Below are 23,008 nucleotides of genomic sequence, written 5' to 3'. Positions count from 1 at the left end.
CGTCTAGGCCATATTTCTGCCCGTGTACACTTGTTACACTGTCCTACAGAAGAACAGGAACCTTTCAAGAAATCTGTTTCTCTTAGAATATTAACACTAGAGGGTGAACTTGATTCTAGAGTTAACCCCATAGCTACCTCTACTCCTAATGCTCCAGTCAATGTATCTAGTTTCACTTACTCCAAACCTGTGCAAGTACACAAATGGGGTATTTCATTTTCAGGTGAAAAACAGCACACTGATGTGATGTCATTTTTGGAAAGGGTTGAATGTCTTCGAGTATCTAGAGGTGTTTCTGAAGAGGATTTGTTTGCTGCTTCTGCTGAACTGTTCACCGGGACAGCTTTTACATGGTTTAGGAATAATAGGGGTAATTTTTCGTGTTGGTCTGATCTGATTAAAAAGTTGAAGTCAGATTTTCTTCCGTACTCGTTCCAGGACGACCTACTAGATCAAATTAAGAATCATAAGCAGAAACCGGGGGAATCTGTTACTATGTTTATTAATACTATATTAGGTATGTGTAGTCGTTTAGACACTCCTTTGTCAGATTTAGCTAAAATTAAAATCATCCTTAAATGTCTATTACCCTTTTATCATCAACAATTAGCTCTTATGGACATTCAGAACATTGATGACCTTACTATAAAGTGCAAACGTTTGGAGGAAACTTTATCCTGGTCTTCTCAACCTCCATCCACATCTCGATCCTCTTCTAACTCTTCTTCTCAGCCAACTTCCTTTAGGCAACGTTCTTGGCCAAATAAGGGCCATGATCATAATGTTTCGGTTGTTAGTTCTCTTGTCTGTTGGAATTGTGATCAGCCAGGTCACCCGTTTTACAATTGTGGGATTCCTCAAAGTCGTATTTTCTGCCATGGTTGTGGCCGAGAGAACACCCTTAAAAGGAATTGTTCTAAGTGTTCGGGAAACGAGACTTCGGAGTTCCGTCCCCTGAACGTTTCTCCGTCCAACACTCAATCAGGGAATCCAACCCCATCGTCAAACGAAACTGCTGGACCAAGCACATCCAGCAACCCAAACCCATCTTCACGAAAAGGGAAGGGGGTGTCATTCAAGAAAGCAGCACACACCACAAAACAAAATTAAACCAGAAATTAATTTCTATAGATGATGCGTTAGATTCGCTTGATTCAAATGATCACAGATGGTCATTTACAAATTCTTCTTTGATTAGTAGTGTTCAACGTAACAATAATAATGGTGATAGTGATGTAGTTCCATTATCTATATTAGATTCTAGTTTTGTTAATGATGATGATACGTCTAGGTTAGTTCCATATTACGGTTGTAGACAACCAAATACTTTAGATCTAGATATTAATTCTTTATTAGTTAGGAAACAAAATGATAATAGGCCATATCTTCCTATTCAAATTTTAGGACAATCGTGTTTAGCTTTGTTAGACAGTGGCTCTAATATTTCATTGATAGGGGCACATTCGTTAAATTTATTGAAAAATTCTAGTATTCCCATTATGCCCATTTCATCCTTGCAAGTATCTACTGCAGATGGTACAGTTCAGTCCATTACGGGCAAACTCCAAATTGAAATCACCGTGGCAGATTTATGTAAAGAAATTACATTTTATGTTATTCCTTCCGTGCAGAATTCTATAATTCTAGGTATGGACTTTTTCAATACTTTCAATAGCACCTTAAGTTGTTCTGATTTTTCTTTTTCCATATCTGAATTTAACTTATCTACCCTTAGTGCGATTCATGATTTTTCTAGTTTATCAAGCTCTGAACAAAGGCAATTAGAGAGTATGATCTCTAAATTTACTACTCTTTCTTCAAAAGACAAACTAGGTCGTACGTCATTAATATCTCACACTATCGAAGTGGGAAATCCCACTCCTTTTAGGTTGTATCAGTATCCCATACCTCAAGCCTGGCAGGCAGATTTAGAAAAAGAAGTAGATTCGATGCTTGCTTTAAATATCATAGAACATTCAACGTCGTCCTATTGTTCCCCACTCTGGTTAACGAAGAAGAAGGATGGATCCTTCAGGATCTGCTTTGACGGTCGAAAACTAAACAGTATCACAACGAACAGAGATGCTTATCCTATCCCCAGAATAGATGTGATTTTGAGCAAACTTCAGAATGCCAAATACATCTCTTCTATTGATTTGTCTAAGGCCTTCTTACAGATCCCCCTGAGTGAAGAGAGCAAGAAGTATACTGCTTTTGCTGTCAGTGGTAAAGGACTATTCCAGTTTGTCACCATGCCTTTCGGTCTTGTTTCTGCTCCTCAGACAATGTGTCGTCTGATGGATTTAGTCATTGGTCCACAGTTAGAGCCCTATGTTTTCTATTATTTGGATGATATTTTGGTTGTCACTCCTGATTTTTCCCTTCATATGGAAATTTTAGATAAATTATTTTTACGTCTTAAGGAAGCTAATCTAACGGTCAATCTGGATAAATGTCAGTTTTGTCGTCCTAGTCTTAAGTTCTTGGGTTATGTTGTGGATAACCAGGGGCTAAGGACTGATCCTGAGAAAATAGTTGCTATCAAAAATTTTCCTATACCTAAGACCACCACCCAAGTCCGTAGGATATTGGGAATGTGTGGCTATTATCGCCGGTTTGTACCGTCCTACTCTACCTTGTTGTCACCTCTTACTGATCTTTTGAAGAACAGGAAAAAGGGACAGACCATTACTTGGACTCCTGAGGCCGATGAAGCTTTTAGGCGCGTTAAAGATGCTTTAACGAGCGCTCCGGTCATGATGTCACCTAATTTTGATGAGCACTTTTATCTGATGACAGATTGCTCTAATATCGCTTCTGGTGGCGTATTATTTCAGTTGAAAGATGGCTCTGAACACCCCATAGCGTATACTAGTAAGAAGTTGAATAAGGCCCAGAAAAACTATTCAACTACAGAGAAAGAACTTTTAGCTATCATCCATGGGTTAGAAGCATTCCGTTATTATCTGGAAGGTCGTAATTTCACTATAATTACTGACCATAGTTCCTTGGTATGGCTTCATAGTATGAAAAACCCTTCTCAGAGGCTTTCTCGATGGATATGCAAACTGGCTGCATATTCATATAAGATTGTCCATAGAAAGGCAAACGGGGTAGTGGTCGCAGATGCTCTTTCACGTGTCCATGATATTAATGTTCTAGATCTGTCTTCTTTAACTCCTGATGCGTGGTATCAGAATATGATTGATAGGGTTACTCAAGACCCACAAAAATATCCTGATTTTAAGGTAGAGAATAATGTTCTGTACAAACACATCTTAAGTCCGATAGAGTCCTTATCCAATATGTCGGAGTGGAAAATAGTTGTACCTACGCCAAATAGAGAAAATATTCTGCATATGTTTCATGATGAAGTTACGGCTGGTCATTTTGGTTTTTATAAGACTTATCACCGTATTGCCGAATTATATTATTGGCCTGGTATGCGAAAGTCTATTAAAAGGTACATTTCTAAATGCATGGTTTGTGCTACTTGTAAACCAAGTAACCTACCACAGGCTGGACTTATGGGTTCCTTCAGGAACATAAATTTTCCTTGGCAGATGATCTCAATGGATCTCATTGGACCTTATCCTCGGAGCTACAAGGGTAATACCTATTGCCTGGTAGTTGTGGATTATTTCACTAAATTTCCTTTAGTTTGTCCCCTTCGTCAGGCCACAACTCCAGCAATTTTGAAATATTTGGAGGAACAAGTCTTTTTGGTGTATGGTGTTCCCCAAATTGTGTCATGTGACAATGGTCCTCAGTTTGTATCAAAGGCCTTTAAAGATCTTTTAGCTAAATATAAGGTTCAGAAGACCTTTTATAATGCTGCTTACCATCCACAAGCAAATCATACTGAGAGAGTAAATCGCAGTATTGTCACAGCTTTAAGGTCCTATACATACCCAGATCATAGAGCTTGGGATCAATATATTCATTCCATAGCTCAAGCCATAAGGACTTCTGTCCATGAAGTTACCCAGTGCTCTCCAGCATATCTGAATTTTGGTAGGAATGTTGCTTTATCAGGTGATTATTTTGGTGTAATTTCAGACAATTCCGAAAATCTTCCTCAAATATCTGAGAAACTTCATCGCTTAGATGATCTCCAGATGTTACCTCATATTTTCGCAGACATTAGGAAGAAGTTAAAAACTTCTTACCTAAGGTACCAGCAACACTATAATTTGAGGAAACGAGATCTGCGATTCTTTGTTGGTGATCGAGTATTAAAGCGCAATTTTGTCAAATCCAGTAAGGGTGATGCCATTTCTGCTAAGTTTTGCCAGAAATATATCCCATGTACTGTCTTAAGGGTAATATCTCCTTTGATTTATGAATTAAAGGACAATTCGACTAATAAGCGAATTGGTCAATTTCATATAAAGGATTTACTGCCTGACAATACCATGGACGATGCTGGTTCTTCAACTTCATCGGAAGAAGATTAGCTTAACAGGGTTGTTTGAGCTAATCTCTTCCTGTGTTTGCCTTTAGCTCGATTTTATTATGGTATAGTATTGGTTTTGATTTTTTTTTAATCACCTGATAGTGCAGGTCCTTAGTTCAATTTTCATCCTTCGGCATGGTTTGATGACTTCTAACTTATTAATTACTAGGTACCGAATTATTATGTAATACTGCTTATATGAGTTATAATTTTTTTTGTATAATGAATTTCATTTTAATCATTAGGGATCAATACTCTCAAGTATTAATCCAGCCAGTAGTATTACTAAGTTTGATAAACTTCACTTGTACTTCCAGTTTGCTTACTGAACCTCTTAAAAAAAAGGGTTGTTGATTATTAGACATTTGGATATGTAGGCCCATACAGGTACTCTTGCTAATACAGATGGAACTATGTTACACTGCCATATCTTAGGTTGTCATATTTTCGTTATTTGATTATCTACTTATTATTATTTTTTATATATATCCTTTTATATCATGTTATTGGACTTGCCATATTGGAAAGATGTGGTCGTGAATTTGTTATTGGGTTACTCTATTGACATTTGTCACTGATATCTTAAGTATATTATAATAATTCAGATCCTTTCTTTTCTCCACAGTATAATTCTGGAATTAGTTGGAATTTAGAGGTATATATTATGAATTCTTAAGTCTTTCATATTTCTTCTTAGACACTAGTCTGTTGATGCTCAAAGTAGGTGAATACGTGGGTTCGAAGTTCAGCAGTTGGCCATTGCTATCCGATTTCGCAATCTATGTCTTTCATTGCAGAGTAGACAGATGTTTATCTATCATAATATTTCTGGTAAGGGAATGTCTGCAGCATGTCCGAACCACTCTTGTGTAATTAGTCCAAATATTCCAGGTATACTTCCACATGAGTTTGTTTATTTTATGTCTCTTGGTTAATAGTATATTGATGCTTGGACTCTCCCGATACTTAGAGTCATGAATGTTAGTAATTCACCTGCTTGGACAAATGATTGATTTTTTTTTTGTATATCACCACTTCTAAACTTTGGCATCAGTCGTTGCTTAGATTCAGGAGTATTTCCTGGATAATTCTATGTATGCGAGAATGCATGAATCTGCAGTTTTATTCAAAATTGGTAGCTCGTTCTCGTCATATTTTTTTTCGATCATGGAGTCATAGAACTTATAAGTTCATCCTTTAGTGCAATTATTTAGTTCAGATAGGCTCACATTACCGGATGAGGGTAGATGTAGAGCTAATTTAGTTTATTTACTTAGTATTAGTGAGAATTGGTCCATAAATCTTCCTGATCGTTCTTCTTTGGATATGCTTTTGTGAATCTGGTGTCCATTGATAGTCCGATTTTGGATGGAGTGTCCGATTCTTCACTTATTTATTTATATGATTTAGTATTGATGTGAATTGGTCCATAAATCTTCCTGGTCGTTCTTCATTGGATATGCTTTTGTGAATCTGGTGTCCATTGATAGTCCGACTTTGGATTGAGTGTCTGATTCCACATTTATTTTGGTTAATGTGTTTGCATTCCTTTGGTATGTTCACTATTTATATTATTTGGTATTGGTGAAAATTGTTCCATAAATATTCCTGATTGTTCTTCTCTGGATATGCTATTACGAATCTGGTGTCCATTGCTAGTTCAATTTAGGATTGAGTGTTCGATTCTTCACTTATTATAGTTATTGATTTCATTGGTGACTTTAGTATATTTACTTGCGTTATGGTATGAATTGGCTCCCACCTTTGCCTGGTTGTTCGTCCTTGGATATATCCCTTATAAATCTGATGTCCTTGGATAGTTCAACTTTGGATTTGGTGCCAATTCGACACTTATTTGTCATTACAAATTATGTCTCATCTTTAGGTTGTTTGGCTTTTAAGAAAAAAAAAACCAGTCACTTTTACTAGGACTTCGGGTCACATTTTGCAATTTCTGTTATTTGCTGCAGTGACCATCCTACTTTCTCTTGATTATTAGTTGTGATTATTTGTAATCTTGCGAATCAACCGGGAATGATACACTAAGCACTACTACTCTAGTTTAATATTTGAAAAAAAAAAAAATTTTAAATAAATTTTTTTTTTTCTCGTGGTTAAAAGGGAATGTGACGTTCCGCCCCTTATAGAATCGATTATTGATGGGAAGATATTATTAATTATCGAAAATATTATTTAATTATTCTCAGAATTATTTTCTTTCAATGTTTATTACAATACAACTAAAACCCATCACATAATTTTAAAATGCTTGCTGACGTCACATTTAAAACGTGGCAACATTGGTTTCCCCACTTTGACAGCTAGGGATTTTGAGAATTGCCACGAGGTTCTTGGGCCGTTGAACTGAACACGCCATTGTGCTTTGAGGAGTGAGTCTACGTAGATGCGGGGTTATTGAACTAAGATTTACCTATAATTCTAAGTTCCAAAGTTATTAAATAGTTATATTGTAGTCATCCAGGATCAGTGAACAGTGAATTTGAAGAATTGTACCGCATAATGGAGTTCCACCCCGGTAAATAAAAAAAACAATTATTACTTTTATTCAGCCATGTTGAATGTCCTTGACTAATTTGCTAATTAAATTTTATGTAGGCTATTTTCATGGTTCGATCAAACTCACCTTGAGAAAATGATGTATTCTTTGTGGATTTTGCTTTTACTTGGAAAATAGAGCTCATTTAAATTAATTTTTTTATATTCCTTTCAAGTTCAGATCTCCTATCCTTTGAAAAATGATCAAATAAGTATCCATTGCATAGTCATACTATTTCAGCCTAATATAATATGTCTGTATACCTGTATATTAATGAAATATTATTTCACAGTAATTATATCTTGTATTCAAATCGAAAATTACATGTGTTATTTGACCAAGGTCATCCGATAACAACTTGATAAAGAGTCGAACTGTCTAGTCATTCAAGTTTTTGGACTTAATGACCTATTTCTTCTTATTCCCATAGGAATAAAAACACCTCCTCGTATTTCTTGCTTCTTTTTTTTTGGACATTGGTAGATTGGTAGTAACACCATACTGTGTTTTTTAGCATCTACTATGAAATCTTAAAAAACAAAAACCACCTAACACCACCAGGGACAGACCACTCCTCGAGCAACAATCACTGGACAACCAGCCTAGATCATTTCCAGTTGTTCTTCCTTTAAGTACCTCCAGCTGTTTCCACCAGCCTTCCTGTACCTCCAGCAGGACCGCTGCAAGCGAAAGTTAGCACCACTGGGTGCTCATTACATCAGCCAGACGATTTTGTAAAAGGGGTTTGTTTGGGGACATTTGGTGCGTTTTTAGTAAAGACAGACTGTTTTTTGTGATATTCAGGACATATTTTTTTTTATAGTTTAATTGCACACAAATTTTTCCTGCTTTATATTTTTATAGTATTTTTTTTAACATAATATTTAATTGATAGCGTTCCCCATACTGCATAATCCCTAAGGTAAAGATCTCTGAGCTCAGATATTTTCCCCTGCAAAAGTTGTTGGTACTCTTATTTTGATTATATTTATGCGGGTTTCTATTTCTATATAACTATTTAAACTTATTTCATTATTTTAGTCTACTTTAAATTAAATTCTTCAAATTAACTTCAAATATTATTCAAAATTTCAATTATTAACTTTATTTAACTTTAACTTATTAAATTCATATACACTTCTGGGCTCTATTCCCTCAGAATAGAGTTTGGTTTCACTTGTTGAGTCATTATTGTAAACTACGAGTTATAAAAAGGATCTGTTATATCCAACCGTAGATTTATTTATTAGGTAAAGGCTTGTGCCTGTCTAACTCACCTTGAGTTACTTATATATTATTTATCGTATCAGGTAATATTTAATTAAGGTCTACGTATTATAAACGTACAATTATTATTTGGTGAAGGTTCTACTAACCTAGGTGTAAGTTGTACTTTCTGTATTAGAGGTACCCTTATTCAGATTTTCTAACCTTATTAAGATTATTCTTAGATCACATTTGTGTGATAATTTTGTAATTGACTTTCACTAGTATCATTTTTTTGTCATGTTAGAGTCACAGACTAGTTACTTGTCTTAACTCGGAGATTGTGAACATCTAGTAGTTAAATTTAATAAATATATATTTATTGTGCATATTTTTTTTTCTCATATTACTCCTTTATATTTGTAGATTGAATATACTTTTATTACAAATTTAATATACTCTATATCAGCGTAGAATACCTGGAAGAGGGTTAACCCAGTTATCCTTCTTCTGGCGCCCAAAAATTTATTCTATTTTCATTATATTATTATATTTACCCTATCTACTTTGTGAACATTGTCTTAATATCTTCTTTTCTAGCCATCATTGTCATTTCCTTTAATTTATTGTCCAGCCAGAAATAGCCGTGCAAATTGGCCGAATCCTTCCTTGAGTGTCAAGTGGCCATTCTCTAGCATATTGAGCTAGCTATTCAAGTTACATCTATCTATTCATAATTTTCATCTTCAGTCCTATATCAATTCTATACTCTTCGTCTTAGCATCTTTCCATACAAGTACTACTGCAAAGTAGTATTTGAGACTTCAGCTTCTTCAACGCAGAAGCCACATTGTTGTTCCTTTGGCTCCATTAAGTAGATCTCCTTTTTCCTACTTCTGTTGGAGTTTACCACTCTCTTTTCATTCACTCCCAACAGAAAATCGTCTTCTTTCTGTTACAGTATGGAGGACAAGACCTGACCAAACAATTATAGTCTTAAAATGCATTCCTGTTATAACCTTGCATTTAGTCTTAAAAAAGACTAAATGCATGGTTATAACAGCAGATCTAATAAGGTGTAAATTAGAGCTGGAGGGTCAAATAATAGAACAAGTAATGGAGTTTAAATATCTAGGCATCACACTATGCAGCTACGGAAAGCTTGAAACAGAAGTGGAAGATCAGGTGAATAAAGCAAACAGAGTCACAGGTTGCCTGAATGAAACAATATGGAGAAATAAAAACGTCGGAAAAGAAGTGAAAGGCAGAATTTACAAAACAGTCATCAGACCAATAATGACATAAGCGGCAGAAACACGACCTGATACAGAAAGGACAAAAAGAATGCTAGAAACAGCAGAGATGAAAACATTGCGAAAAATCGATGGTAAGACGCTGTGGGATAGAGCTAGAAGTGCAGATATACGAAGGAGATGAAAGGTTGACAACATTACTAACTGGGTGAAAAGCAGAAGAGGAGAATGGAACGAATGGAACATAAGCCGAATGACAACAAATAGAGTAGTAAGGACGGCGAAAGATGGTTCCCCAATAGGAAGACGATCAGTGGGAAGACCACGAAAAAGATGGAATGACAACTTACTGGAGGCACATTGAAAAACAGACAGAGTAATGTCTATATAAAAAGAAGAAGAAGAAGAACCAGAAGATCGAGACCAAGTAAGATTAAGTGAAAATATGAGATAGGAATTGCAGTTATGTCATTAACTATAGATTCTGCATTGCATAAACACAGCACACATATAAGCACACATATACGCACAAACACGAAATGCACTTATTATGTACCTCTACAGTATGGTGCAAATGAAAGGAACAAATTCGTTATTTCTTAAATCGTCGACAATAAGGAAAAATCCCGAAACAGGTCGATTTTTATTTTTAGAATATGATATTTTAGCGTATATATTACACGCGTGACGTCATCTATCTAGGCGTGATGACGTAATCGGTAATTCTTTTAAATGAGGATAGGGGTAGTGTGCTAGCTTATTTGAAACGTTATTTAATTTTCTATTCAGTAATGTAAACATTAACATAATTGTTTATAGAGCGTGTCCAAAAATAATTTTTTAAATTAAATTAATTGACAAAAAAAAAGAACAATGTATGTAATTTATTTAATACAAAATACCTTTTACTGTTATCAGAAAACAGAAAAAAAATGTTTATTTAAAAAATAAACATTGCTTTTCGCTTAAATTCAATGTTCAAGCCAGTTCCCGCTAGGCACCTGCTTTTTGGAAGTTTGAACAATTAATTTAAGCGAAAAGCAATGTTACTTTTTCGAATAAACATTTTTTTCCTGTTTTCTGACAGTAGTAAATGTATTTTGAATCAAATAAATTACATACGTTCTTCTTTTTTTGTCAATTAATTTAATATAAAAAAATTGTTTTTGGACACCCTCTATAAATAACGATCTTAATGTTTATATTACTGAATAGAAAATTAAATAACCTTTCAAATGAGCTAACACGACCCCTATTCTCATTAAAAAAAATCATCGATTACGTCATCACTCCCAGATGGATGACGTCACTTGTGTGATATATATTATGGCAAAATATCATAATTTAAAAATAAAAATCGACCTATTTCGGGATTTTTCCGTGAAATGGGCGGTTTACGAAATAACGAATTTATTTCTTTCATTTGCACCATACTGTATGTATTCCTACACCATTTTATACGCAATATTTAAATGACGAGAACTACAACACAACTAATAATTTTAACTATTAATAATACTATATCATTGATGTTGCAACTATTGTACTCTTTATTTAGAGTTTTAAGACCATCATACCAAGGAGGCGCATATTCATTGGATGCTCTGTCGTGCCTGACTGAATTACATCCCAACAAAAGATTAAATATATGGGCTAGTAGTCGACTCAGAATAAGTAACTCGTCTGACTATAAACAAAAATATAATAAAAATGAACAGAGAGATACTCCATCTCTCTTTGCCCTACATAATCAGCAAAACATAATCCAGGCGTATACTCGTAGTGCTGATATGATACCAGAAAGCTAATCGAGGAGCTAAACGTAGATATCGTAAAAAACATCCAATCGATGCAACAGCTACAAGATATAGCTACAAGATATAGTAATTATTTTAAAATAAATATACCAGGCGGGAAGACTGGAAGGAAGGTGCAGCCATAGAAGCAAAAGCTACACTGAACCAAGAAAGTACGTAAATACAATGAAAAAAACATTGATTCAAAAACAGAGAGCATTAATTTTCGTCCAAAGATCAGTAGCATTGGTCCAATGTAATAGTATAAGAGCTGTGAGACATTTTGGAGTAGGTATTTTAGGCAACCTGAAAATTTTTCAGGTGACTTTTCCATGATAGCCTAATACAAAAATGCCGGTCTGGCTGGAGGGTAGCGGTTATTTTCCCCAAAAATCCCCCCCAAAGTTAAAAAAGGGTAAGAATTGTTATTACAAAAAATATCATTGACGTGACTTTAAAGTAAATTTAAATATTCAAATATAAAGAAAATAAACAGGCCAGGCGATTTGAGGGCGATTTTAACTCTGCAAGATACTTGCATGGGCGTCCCAGCATTATTTTCATGGGATGCATCTGAACTTCAGAAGATTTCATCTGAATCTGTACATACTATTAACGAGTATAAAATATACAACTATACATGCATAGCTATGTACATTCCTTCCGGACAGGGAGGTGCAATTGTTATTTTGACAGGGTATTTTTTAATATTAAAAATAAATATTCTAAAAAAGACAGTTTTTTTGGTGAAATTTTCCAACTGCCATGTGATCAAACAAATCACGCGTGCATATAAATAAAAAGCGCTATAGTTAAGCACCAGTGTGAGAAAGATCGTATACCGATAGCTGTTTGGGTCCTCTGTTGTAACTGAGCGAGTCCGTTCGCTCGAGAAAAATCACGTGACCTGGCGATACCCATGTTGTTGTAAGTAACTTTTTTTTATTAAAGGAAAATAATACGGACTATACAATAAATTTTGCAAATATGATAGAAAAAGACAAATTTATTATTATAAATATATAGGTAGAAAAGTATAAAACTATAAACTAAATTAATTCTGTGTCCGAATCTTGTACTTCTTTTTCAAACTCCTCATCTGAGCTTAAATATTCATTCTCTTTTTCTTTGTCAGACTCCACTCGAGACTTAGATTCCTCTTCTACCTGATCTGTAAATAGTTGTAATATGTATTTAGAGTTAATTAATTAGTGATTAATTAATTGAGTTGCTACGTATTCTTACTTATATAACCAATACTTAATACTTTTCCTTATATAACCAATCACATCAGGTTTTTTATTTCTTAGTATAAGACCAAAGTAGCCCATTTTTTTCCTTCATAGTGTTGAGTATTTCTTTTTCCTTCTTCATCTTTCTTAATGTTTCCGTGTTTGCTATGTGTTGTGTCCATGATATTTTTTACATTATTCGATAACACCACATCTCACCAATGGCAAGTCTTTCTTCAGATGCGCCCGTGATTGTGCAGGCTTCGACTGACGAGTCTGACAAAGAAGAAGAGAATGAATATTTAAGCTCAGATGAGGGGTTTGAAGAAGATGTACAAGATTCGGACACCGAATTTATTTAGCTTATCCTTTTATACTTTTCTACCTATATATTTATAATAATAAATTTGTCTTTTTCTATCATATTTGCAAAATCTATTGTATAGTACGTATTATTTTCCTTTAATTAACAAAAAGTTACTTAAAAAACTATAATATATAATAATTACTCTAACGTTTCGAGGCACAACAACATGGGTATCGCCAGGTCACGTGATTTTTCTCGAGCGAACCGACTCGCTCCGCTAGAACAGAGGACACAAACAGCTATCGGTATACGCCCTTTCTCACACTGCTGCTTACCTATAGCGCTTTTCATTTATATGCACGCGTAATTTGTTTGATGACATGGCAGTTGGAAAATTTCACCAAAAACCTGTCTTTAGAATATTTATTTTTAATATTAAAAAATACCCTGTCAAAATAACAATTGCATCGCCCTGTCCGGATAGAATATACATAGCTATGTATGTATATTTGTATATTTTATACTCGTTAATAGTATGTACAGATTCAGATGAAATCTCCTGAAGTTCAGATGCATCCCCTGAAAATAATCCTGGGACGCCCATGCAAGTATCTTGCAGAGTTAAAATCGCCCTCAAATCGCCTGGCTTGTTTATTTTCTTTATATTTGAATACTTAAATGTACTTTAAAGTCACGTCAATGATATTTTTTGTAATAACAATTTTTGCCCTTTTTTTAACTTTGGGGGGGATTTTTGGGGAAAATAACCGCTACCCTCCAGCCAGACCGGCATTTTTGTATTAGGCTATCATGGAAGAGTCACCTGAAAAATTTTCAGGTTGCCTAAAATACCTACTCAAAAATGTCTCACAGCTCTTGGACCATAAGTAGATACATTAACTAATGCCCAAAAACATTAATTTTTATGAATTAGTACGTTCATTCAATGTACTTTCTAGTTAAGAATCAATGTATCGGTACATTGAATCAATGGATCGGTACATTAATTCTTAACTAGAAAGTACATTCAACCAACGTACTAATTCATAAAAATTAATGTTTTTGAGCATTAGTTAATGTATCTACTTACATTGGACCAACGATACTGATCATTGGATGAAAATTAATGCTCCCCGTTTTTGAATCAATGTTTTTTTCATTATATTTACGTACTTTTTTGGTTCAGTGAATGGCATCTTCATGTATATTTGTATATAACATACAAATAGTTTATAATTAAACAAAATGACGACTTAATATCTACATAAATATTTCAAATATAGGTTGAAGCAACGGTTTTCTTGCCGATTCTCAAACTAATGTTAAGTATTATCTATAAGTTTAAAGAAAAAAAACATATATTTTTAATTAACACAAACAACTTTTTATAATGTAATTTTGAAAAAACTGAATAACTAAATATAACAGAAATTGATTCTTCTTATAAAATATATAAAAATATATATATATATATTTATATTATATAAAAAAGGTATACCTGATATCGTGAAAATAAATACATCTACAATAACATCTCCATAAATACAGCATCTCTCTGGGATTAATTATCACCACCCATACAAAAAGCAAATGGTTGAATGGCATTTTTATTTTATTTCAAAAATCTAATATGATCTTCGATTTTTGCTGGGTCTTCCCGATGTAAGAATGATTACTGAAAATCTCTGATGGTATATTTTATTAGTTCGTACAAAATATCGATGTAGAACCCTAAGAATAACTGCATTTTAGCCATCTACAATTTATTATAATAATTATTATAAAAAAAATAAATCTAAATAGTGAACACAATTTTATTTTTGGGTATCACTTTTTTTTATAGAAATATTTTAATTTATCCTGAAAAAAATTGCTAGATGTTATGTTTATTTTTACTTTGATAGATACTACCGACTGCAAGAGTTAATAATATTTTTCAATTATTTACGGTTTAATCACCTAAAGATTTAATTTATTAATATTTTATAAGATTACACCATTTAGAAATATTTTCAAATGGTTCCTATTTTCTTTTGCCTATGTGTCGAATTATCTTTTGAAAACATTTACAGAGAACAAAAATTAATTAATACTGGATATGCAGGATTGAATAATGAAATAGGTACTTACACTCCGTAATGTCTTCAAGGGTAATCTTTTCAAATAAAAATTTATTTGTTTTATCCTTGATATGACTTTCACACTGAAGAAAGGAGATAATTCTTTCGAAATTGCTGTCCCATCCATCAATAAGTCCATTTCCATTTCCAAACGCCAGTCCAAAGTCCATATCAATCTGCAAAAGTGGAAATAGAAGTACAACTTTTTTTTATAGAAACCCAACAAAATAATTTATAAATACAGTTAAAAATATATGTAAATACATACCTTAGAAAAATCAACCAAATCACTAGTGTCAAACACCGCTCCTCAGAGTCTGCAGGGTGACTGTCTGCTAGGAGGCTGCAACTGTTGTCACGTGATTTTTTTACACCAATAAAAACACTTATAGAGTTTTAATAAATGTATCAGTTTATGTACAAGATCATTGCTACAATGAATTGATCATTGATTCAGGTATATTACATTAATACAATGATTGCGTTACATCAAAACAATGTATCGAGTTATTAATCAAAGTCGAAAACATTGATTTAATGTTACCAAAACATTGATTCAATAAACGAGTTCGTAATTTAAAGAACACTGTACATTAGTGCAACGTTTTATATTCATTAATTTAACCGCATAATCCTGATGTATAATTTCATATATACAATGAACAAATTATTAGTATTCTGAAAAAAGTCATTGGATAGATAAAAAGATTCATTGGATTAATGATTCTATTCATTATTTTTTAATGAATAGAATTACATTGTAATAATGAAAATGGTCATTACTTAATGACTACGTGTTTATAGTATTAACGAAATTTTCATTGAATCAATGTAAAAAAAGTCAGTGATTGGGGTTCATTGGTACTATGTACAAAATTTTTTCAGTGTACCTGGTACACTCTTGACTCAAAAACGTCGGAGGGTATAGGAAAAAGTATATATAGGACAAGGTAACGGTAAAGGACAAAGCGATATACATATTTTCCGGTAAGTGTATCTAAAGATGTCATAATTTACACACGAAAAAAACAGTAATACATCAATGCGTGGAAGAAATAGAGAGGCAGAAAACAATGCACCGTTTAATTGCCATCTTCACAATACCCAGACAGTACTTAAGGCACTCAATTCTGTGGTGGTCAATTCTAAGCTAGTATGGAATTGTGGGGATGCCCAAATAAACGAGGAGACCGTAACAAGGTTACAGGAGCCTCGTACCAGGGCACGAGGGTCATAAGAGCAATAACAAAGCAGATGAAATGGACAAACAAGGTTCATAAATGCCATTTTTTTGCGACGTTGAAAAGGCAGTAGCAAGAAGAGCTACAAGAAAGTGGGTAGCATACAAATCTCTGAAATGGTGGAAGAATTTAACAGGACAAAGACAGGTGAAACAGATCAGTGTTGAACATTCGCCAAAATTTACAGGAGACCTGATAATCATAGACAGGAACACAGTCAAAGCTATAGTAGGTCTGTTAACAGGGTAAGCTGAATAAGCAGTTGAAGCTAATGGAATAGGCAGATGATTATCTATTCAGATTCTGTCACGTAGAGGAAGGAACAGCAGGGTATATTTTGTGTCAGTGCGACAGCTTATGTTTAAGCCAGCTCAACTTGGCAGAGGTATGTATTTTTTCAATACAATTCTTTCTTTCACAATAAAACACTGAAAAACGTTTGTTTTCTATACTTCCACAAAATTTATTACAACTATGTTATTACTACAGCTGTTTCGGCAAAGTGCCTTTCTCAAGTGATATATTTTACAATGGGTTTGCCTTTTTAAGTCTTTAACTGAAGAGGTTGAGGAGTGGGGAGCTGTTTGTCTCGAGTTGGTCATTCAGAATTATATCTGTATTTTTCAATTTATTAATTTCCATTGATTCTAAAAGTGATAGCTTAAGGCCTTTATTTTGAGTATGTAAAATTTGAAACTCTTCATTGAAAGAATGATTATGATCTAGAAGGTGAAGTGCGTATATAGAAGTGTCTGTTTTTCTATTGTTGAAAGCCCTTTTGTGTTCTGCTATCCGTTTGTCAAAAGTTCTGCCAGTTTGACCTATGTAAGTTTTCGGACAGTCACCACAAGTTAGTTTGTACACACCACTCTGTAGTTGCTTTTTCTTTCGGCTTTTATTGTTTTTAATATGTTTGCTTAAGTTGTTGTTAGTTCTGAAAGCTGGTGTTATTCCTTTCTTTTTTATGTATCTGGCTATTTTTGTTGTTATTTTGCCAGTATATGTGAGAGAGCAGAAGGTACTGGGTTCTTTCTGTGGTGGTGGATACACTAATTTCAAGGCTTTCTTATGGAGTTTTTGGTTTAAAATGTTGTTAACTGTTTGTTCGTTATAGCCATTGTTTACTGCTATTTGTCTAATGATATTTAGTTCTGTCTCGAATTTATTTTTTGTCATAGGAATTTCTGTCAGTCTATTTATCATGCTATGATAGGCTGCTAATTTGTGTTGTGTAGGATGGATGATGAATTGTGTATAGTTGTGTCAGTATGGGTAGGTTTATGATATACGGAGAACTCATGTTTGTTGTGTAGTCTGGTAATCGTTACATCTAGAAAGTTTATGGAATTATTCTGTTCTGTTTCTCTTGTGAACTCAATATTACTATGAGGATGCTCCTTTTACTACTTTTAAACCAAAAACTCCATAAGAAAGCCTTGAAATTAGTGTATCCACCACCACAGAAAGAACCCAGTACCTTCTGCTCTCTCACATATACTGGCAAAATAACAACAAAAATAGCCAGATACATAAAAAAGAAAGGAATAACACCAGCTTTCAGAACTAACAACAACTTAAGCAAACATATTAAAAACAATAAAAGCCGAAAGAAAAAGCAACTACAGAGTGGTGTGTACAAACTAACTTGTGGTGACTGTCCGAAAACTTACATAGGTCAAACTGGCAGAACTTTTGACAAACGGATAGCAGAACACAAAAGGGCTTTCAACAATAGAAAAACAGACACTTCTACATACGCACTTCACCTTCTAGATCATAATCATTCTTTCAATGAAGAGTTTCAAATTCTACATAATCAAAATAAAGGCCTTAATCTATCACTTTTAGAATCAATGGAAATTAATAAATTGAAAAATACAGATATAATTCTGAATGACCAACTCGAGACAAACAGCTCCCCACTCCTCAACCTCTTCAGTTAAAGACTTAAAAAGGCAAACCCATTGTAAAATATATCACTTGAGAAAGGCACTTTGCCGAAACAGCTGCAGTAATAACATAGTTGTAATAAATTTTGTGAAAGTATAGAAAACAAACGTTTTTCAGTGTTTTATTGTGAGATAAAATGAACTTCCATCAAGTAACGGTCGAATCCATAAATTTTTTCTTTGCTAATATTTTTTGAAAACGATTTCCAGAGTGAAAATCTTTTTCTTTTTCTCGTTGTCCTTATGCCCTATAAGAGCGTCGGACTTTGGTATCACCTGTCCATCTTTTACCCATTTCTTCCACGCCTTCCGGTCTCCTGCCATTTCCTTCATCTGTTGCACTGTTTTCAATCTCTTTGTCCCGATTTTCTCAATCTGCTCCATCCACGCCTTTCTAGGTCTGCCCCTTCTTCTTTTCCCCTGTCTTTTGGCATCTGTTACCTTCTTTACTAGTCTGTTCTCGTTGATCTTAGTTATATGTCCAAACCAATTCAGTTTTTTTTTCAATTTTTATCTCTATTGGTTCCTGACTTAGCACGTTTCTGATCTTTTCGTTCCTTTCCCTCTCCATCTTCGTCTTTCCAGCTATTTTTCTCAGCTGCTTCATTTCTGCTGCATTTATGGCACTTTCATATCTTTTATTTGTGACCCATGTCTCGATTGCATATAGAAGAGTTGGTACTGTGATTGTATTATATACATGTATTTTGGTTTCCTGGCATAATATATTTTCGTAGCTTTCTTTATCCTATCTGCAATTTATAGGTCTAGCTTTCTGTAATTCGATATTATCGGGCCCAGGTACTCGTAGGCCGTCACCCATTCTAATTCTTGTCCTTTACAGAACACTCGTATTTCGCCTTCAATATCCTGCTCCTGCTGACCTATTTTCATCGTCTTGCATTTGGTGATGTTTATTTCTAATTTCATTTTCTCTATTTCCTCAGTCCAGACATCAGTTAGTCGCTGCACCTTTCTCGGGTTGTCTGCTAAGGGAACGACGTCGTTCGCATACAGTAATCCTTCTATCATAACTGGTGTTAGGTGCGTGTAGCCTATTATTGTTTTTAAGTGGTTTGTTCTTCTTTTTACATTTTTAAATAATTTATCCATAATTATGAAGAATAGGAGTGGGCTTAGGATATCTGCCTGTTTAATCCCCTTGTTCATCCTATTCAATTCTAGTGATCTGCTACCTACCGTTTGTACTTTTCCCACCACTCTGCTGTACGTACTTGTAATTATCTCCTATAGTTTCCTCGTTATTCCCAGCTCCTCCATAGTATTCCACAATACTTTCCGGTCTACTAGTCGATCGCTGCTTTAAGGTCTATGAAGGGCATATATTATATGTTTGTTCCCCGATCATTATTTTTTTCTACTATATTTGGATACACCTAAGGGAGGCCTGATGTTGAATTCTCAGTGATAGATTATTTAGTGGAAAATTCTACACAATTTATTTTGAATTACTTGATTATCCAAAAAAGTTTTCGCCTTTTATCAGAAGATCTTAGTCAGCTTCAATGAACTAGTTAGTTATCAGATGATCTTAGTCAGCTTCAATGAACTTCAATGAACTAGTTACCAGTCATGCTAATTGGACCATGCAGGTTTCTAAAATTAACGATTGTGAATTAGTCAATGCCATTTTTTGGTAAAATATTCAAAAAATATTCGCACAACATAAATATTAGACACCCAAACTAGGAAAAAATTGAACTATCTACCGATAAACAATCGTCGTATGTGCGCGCGCAAGTCCCAGTTAGCTAACACTGATTAAACTGTCGGGCGATAGTTGGCCGACAAATTGGTTTGAAGGCATTTGAGAAGCCCATCAAACTTTTTTATCGGCCGATACTGAATCCGTGTAATGTGCGTATATGCATACCTATCTGTACTGATTAAGAAGTAAACCAAACTATCGGCCGATAAAAAGTTTGCAGTATGCGGGGGCTCTTGTCAAATAAACATTTTTACTGTTTTCTGATAGCAGTAAAAAGTATTTTGAAATAAATAAATTATATACATTTTTCTTTTTGTCCCAATTAATTTATTCCAATTTTTTTGGACCCCCTGTATAAAAAATTATGTTAATGTTAACCCATTAACCGCCAAGCAAAGGAATACTGCAATGATATGTAATATATTTGATTAACTAGAGTAAAATAAACTTAAACATTCGTAAAAAAATTGTTTTACACTTTGATAATGGCAGGTGTCACAACAACAAAATGGTTCGTTTTCGAACCTTTGATGGAAATGAGATATAAAAATTGAAATACACAATTTTTTTTGTGAAAAGTTTCAAAACACTTAGAGTGTAAATGGACCTGGAAGTTTTGATAAACAAAAATAGTATGGTAAGAACATTGCCTACACCTTCTTCAGCTTCTTTCCCAAAAACGAAGTCGAACGGCCCTCTATCTTTTTTAGAAATTATTTTAGATATTTCCAGTTTACACTTTCCAATCCTGTATCTTGCACTGTGCCAGTTGCATAAATTCGACAAATCGACATATTGTCTACAACACTACACAACCTCCCTTATGTAGCCCCCCCCCCCCCCACCCTAGATTATAACAAAACTGAATACCAGAATACCCGTCTTTCTAAAGGTACGTATCCACTACATTCGTAATATTGGACCATCGAGGCACTGCCGCACGGTCGTTGGCGCACTGTTGCACGGTCCGGGAGCGTGAACTATCCACTATGTTCACGAACCTCTTGCACTCCGCGCTCCCTGCAACTGCTCCAATTGATACGGTATGCGCTCCTCTACATATAAACCGTCACCTATTGGACCGCCGAGGCGAAGCGCGCACTTTTGCACGGTCCGGGAGCGCCAACCATCCACTATGTTCACAAACCTATTGCGCTCCGCTCTCCCTGCAACTGCTCCCATCTACATGCATGCGTTCCTCTACATATAAACCGCCACCTATTGGACCGTTGAGGTGGAGCGCACACCGTTGTATGGTCCGAGAGCGCCAACCATCCACTATTTTCACGAACTTCTTGCGCTCCGCGCTCCCTGCAACTGCTCCAATCGATACGGTGTGCGCTCCCTTACATATAAACCACCACAGATTGGAGCGCCGAGGCAGAGTTCGCACAATTGCACAGTCCGGGAGCGTCAAACGTGTCCACTATGTGGAGCAGTTGCAGGAGCTCGGAGCGCAAGCATAGTGGATACGTGTTTTTATACATAATAAAGAAATATCCCAACTAATTACTGCCTGTGCATCACCTTGAACTTATTCCTGATCAGACAGGATTATATGTCGACTTCCGCCAATGGTTCTTTATCGAACCATTATTTTCAAACACGAGATTTGATGACTCAGAAAATTTTTTTTGTATTTTTATAATAATTGGTGTACAAATAGGTTAAAAAAATAATGTTTTAATTTATTTGACCACAAAAGTGTTATGCCAATAAAATTACTACAGTAAAAATAAAGTTGTTTCGACGGATTGAAAATGTCGGACATTTAGAAAATATTTTTGTGATAAAAGCATGAATTTGGAAATTAAACAAAATTAAATTTAGTTACACTTATATCTTCTCGTTGCTTAAAAAATACAAAGATTTAAAAAAAATAACGAATTGTCAACAAAAAATTCTACAAAAAAATGGTGCGTTTTGGCGCTAAATGGGTTAATATTGCTTCATTGAACAACCTTTCAAATGAGCTATCACACGACCCATATTCTCATTTAAAAATGATCGATACGTACATCACGCCCAGATGAATGACGTCACTATGATGACATTATGCCAGAAAGTCATAATTTAAAAATAGAAATCGACATATTTGGGGATTTATTTCCAAATTCGCCCATTCACCAAAAAATGAATTTATTCCAACGTTTACGTGCTCACTGTATAAAGATATCGGACAGGCTATTTATACGGATAAACATGTAAATAATAAATATTTGTAGTTACCAAATTCTCTAATGAAATTAATTTTTAAATAGTTTTCGATACTCCTGATAGTCGTTTCGTTTTCGGTTAATGCATAATTAATGCACAAATTGATTTTCCTCCTGAATTATAATGTTATTATTGTCACTAAATGTTTGAAGGCTGTTCCTAATTTTATTGACTGATTTAATAATTTAAACCAAACTTTCCTTTTGAATTAATTTAACTTATTTATTAGACTTCAGGAAAATCAGCCGAAAAGTTATATACTCAAACTTTTTATATTAGATTGAGTATTTTTGTTCTTTAAGAGAAATTGACATTATGATCCGTGAAGTTACGTAAAAAATTATTTAACTGATTTTTATTATGTGGGTCATGATGGTTATCATAAATTATGAAAAAATCCACAAGGAAAGAGATTTCCTGTAGCTGGCTATTATAACATTTATCATAAAAATTTTATTGAAAAGTTTTTATAAAAGGAATATAATTTTACTAAAATCCCTTCAAGCGCTACATCAAATCACGGAATGTTTTCGATATAAAAATATCATCATCAGTGCTAGTACCTAAAATTTTGTATATAAACCTTTTAGTGAATACAAACGTTAAAAATTAAAATTTTGACCAAGATTTAAATGCAAAGTTGTTTATACTTAACCTTGTACCGCGCTAGAGTGACATCTTGCAGGTATCGGACTCGACGATCGCTCCCTCGTTTTTGTCCGATAAAAAGAATTTATTTTATTATCATCGCGCTAGAGCTACAGGTATTATAGGTGTTGTGCGTGTGGAAACGCGTCCAAGCTGCACTCTGAAAACATTCAGAAATTGGTAAACTCGCTCAAACAAAGCAGTTTAAATCATTTTAAACACTTTTATAATCATTTTGAAACTAATAGAAATTAGTTTCAGAAATGGAAAATAGAAATGGAAATAATAGAGAGTCCT

At 34.3% G+C, this 23,008-nt stretch overlaps 1 long non-coding RNA gene across 1 annotated transcript; it reads left to right on the top strand.

Annotated features, from left to right (window-relative positions):
- Positions 1 to 4,726: 4,726 nt before the first annotated feature.
- Positions 4,727 to 8,606, top strand: LOC126888014 (uncharacterized). The gene is made up of 2 exons (XR_007699345.1): positions 4,727 to 6,992; positions 7,528 to 8,606. It is a non-coding gene; the product is annotated as an uncharacterized LOC126888014 (long non-coding RNA).
- Positions 8,607 to 23,008: the final 14,402 nt, after the last annotated feature.

Source organism: Diabrotica virgifera, chromosome 7, assembly GCF_917563875.1.
Source record: "Diabrotica virgifera virgifera chromosome 7, PGI_DIABVI_V3a".
Classification (NCBI taxonomy): domain Eukaryota; kingdom Metazoa; phylum Arthropoda; class Insecta; order Coleoptera; family Chrysomelidae; genus Diabrotica; species Diabrotica virgifera.
This window is presented reverse-complemented; position numbering and strand designations above follow the sequence as displayed.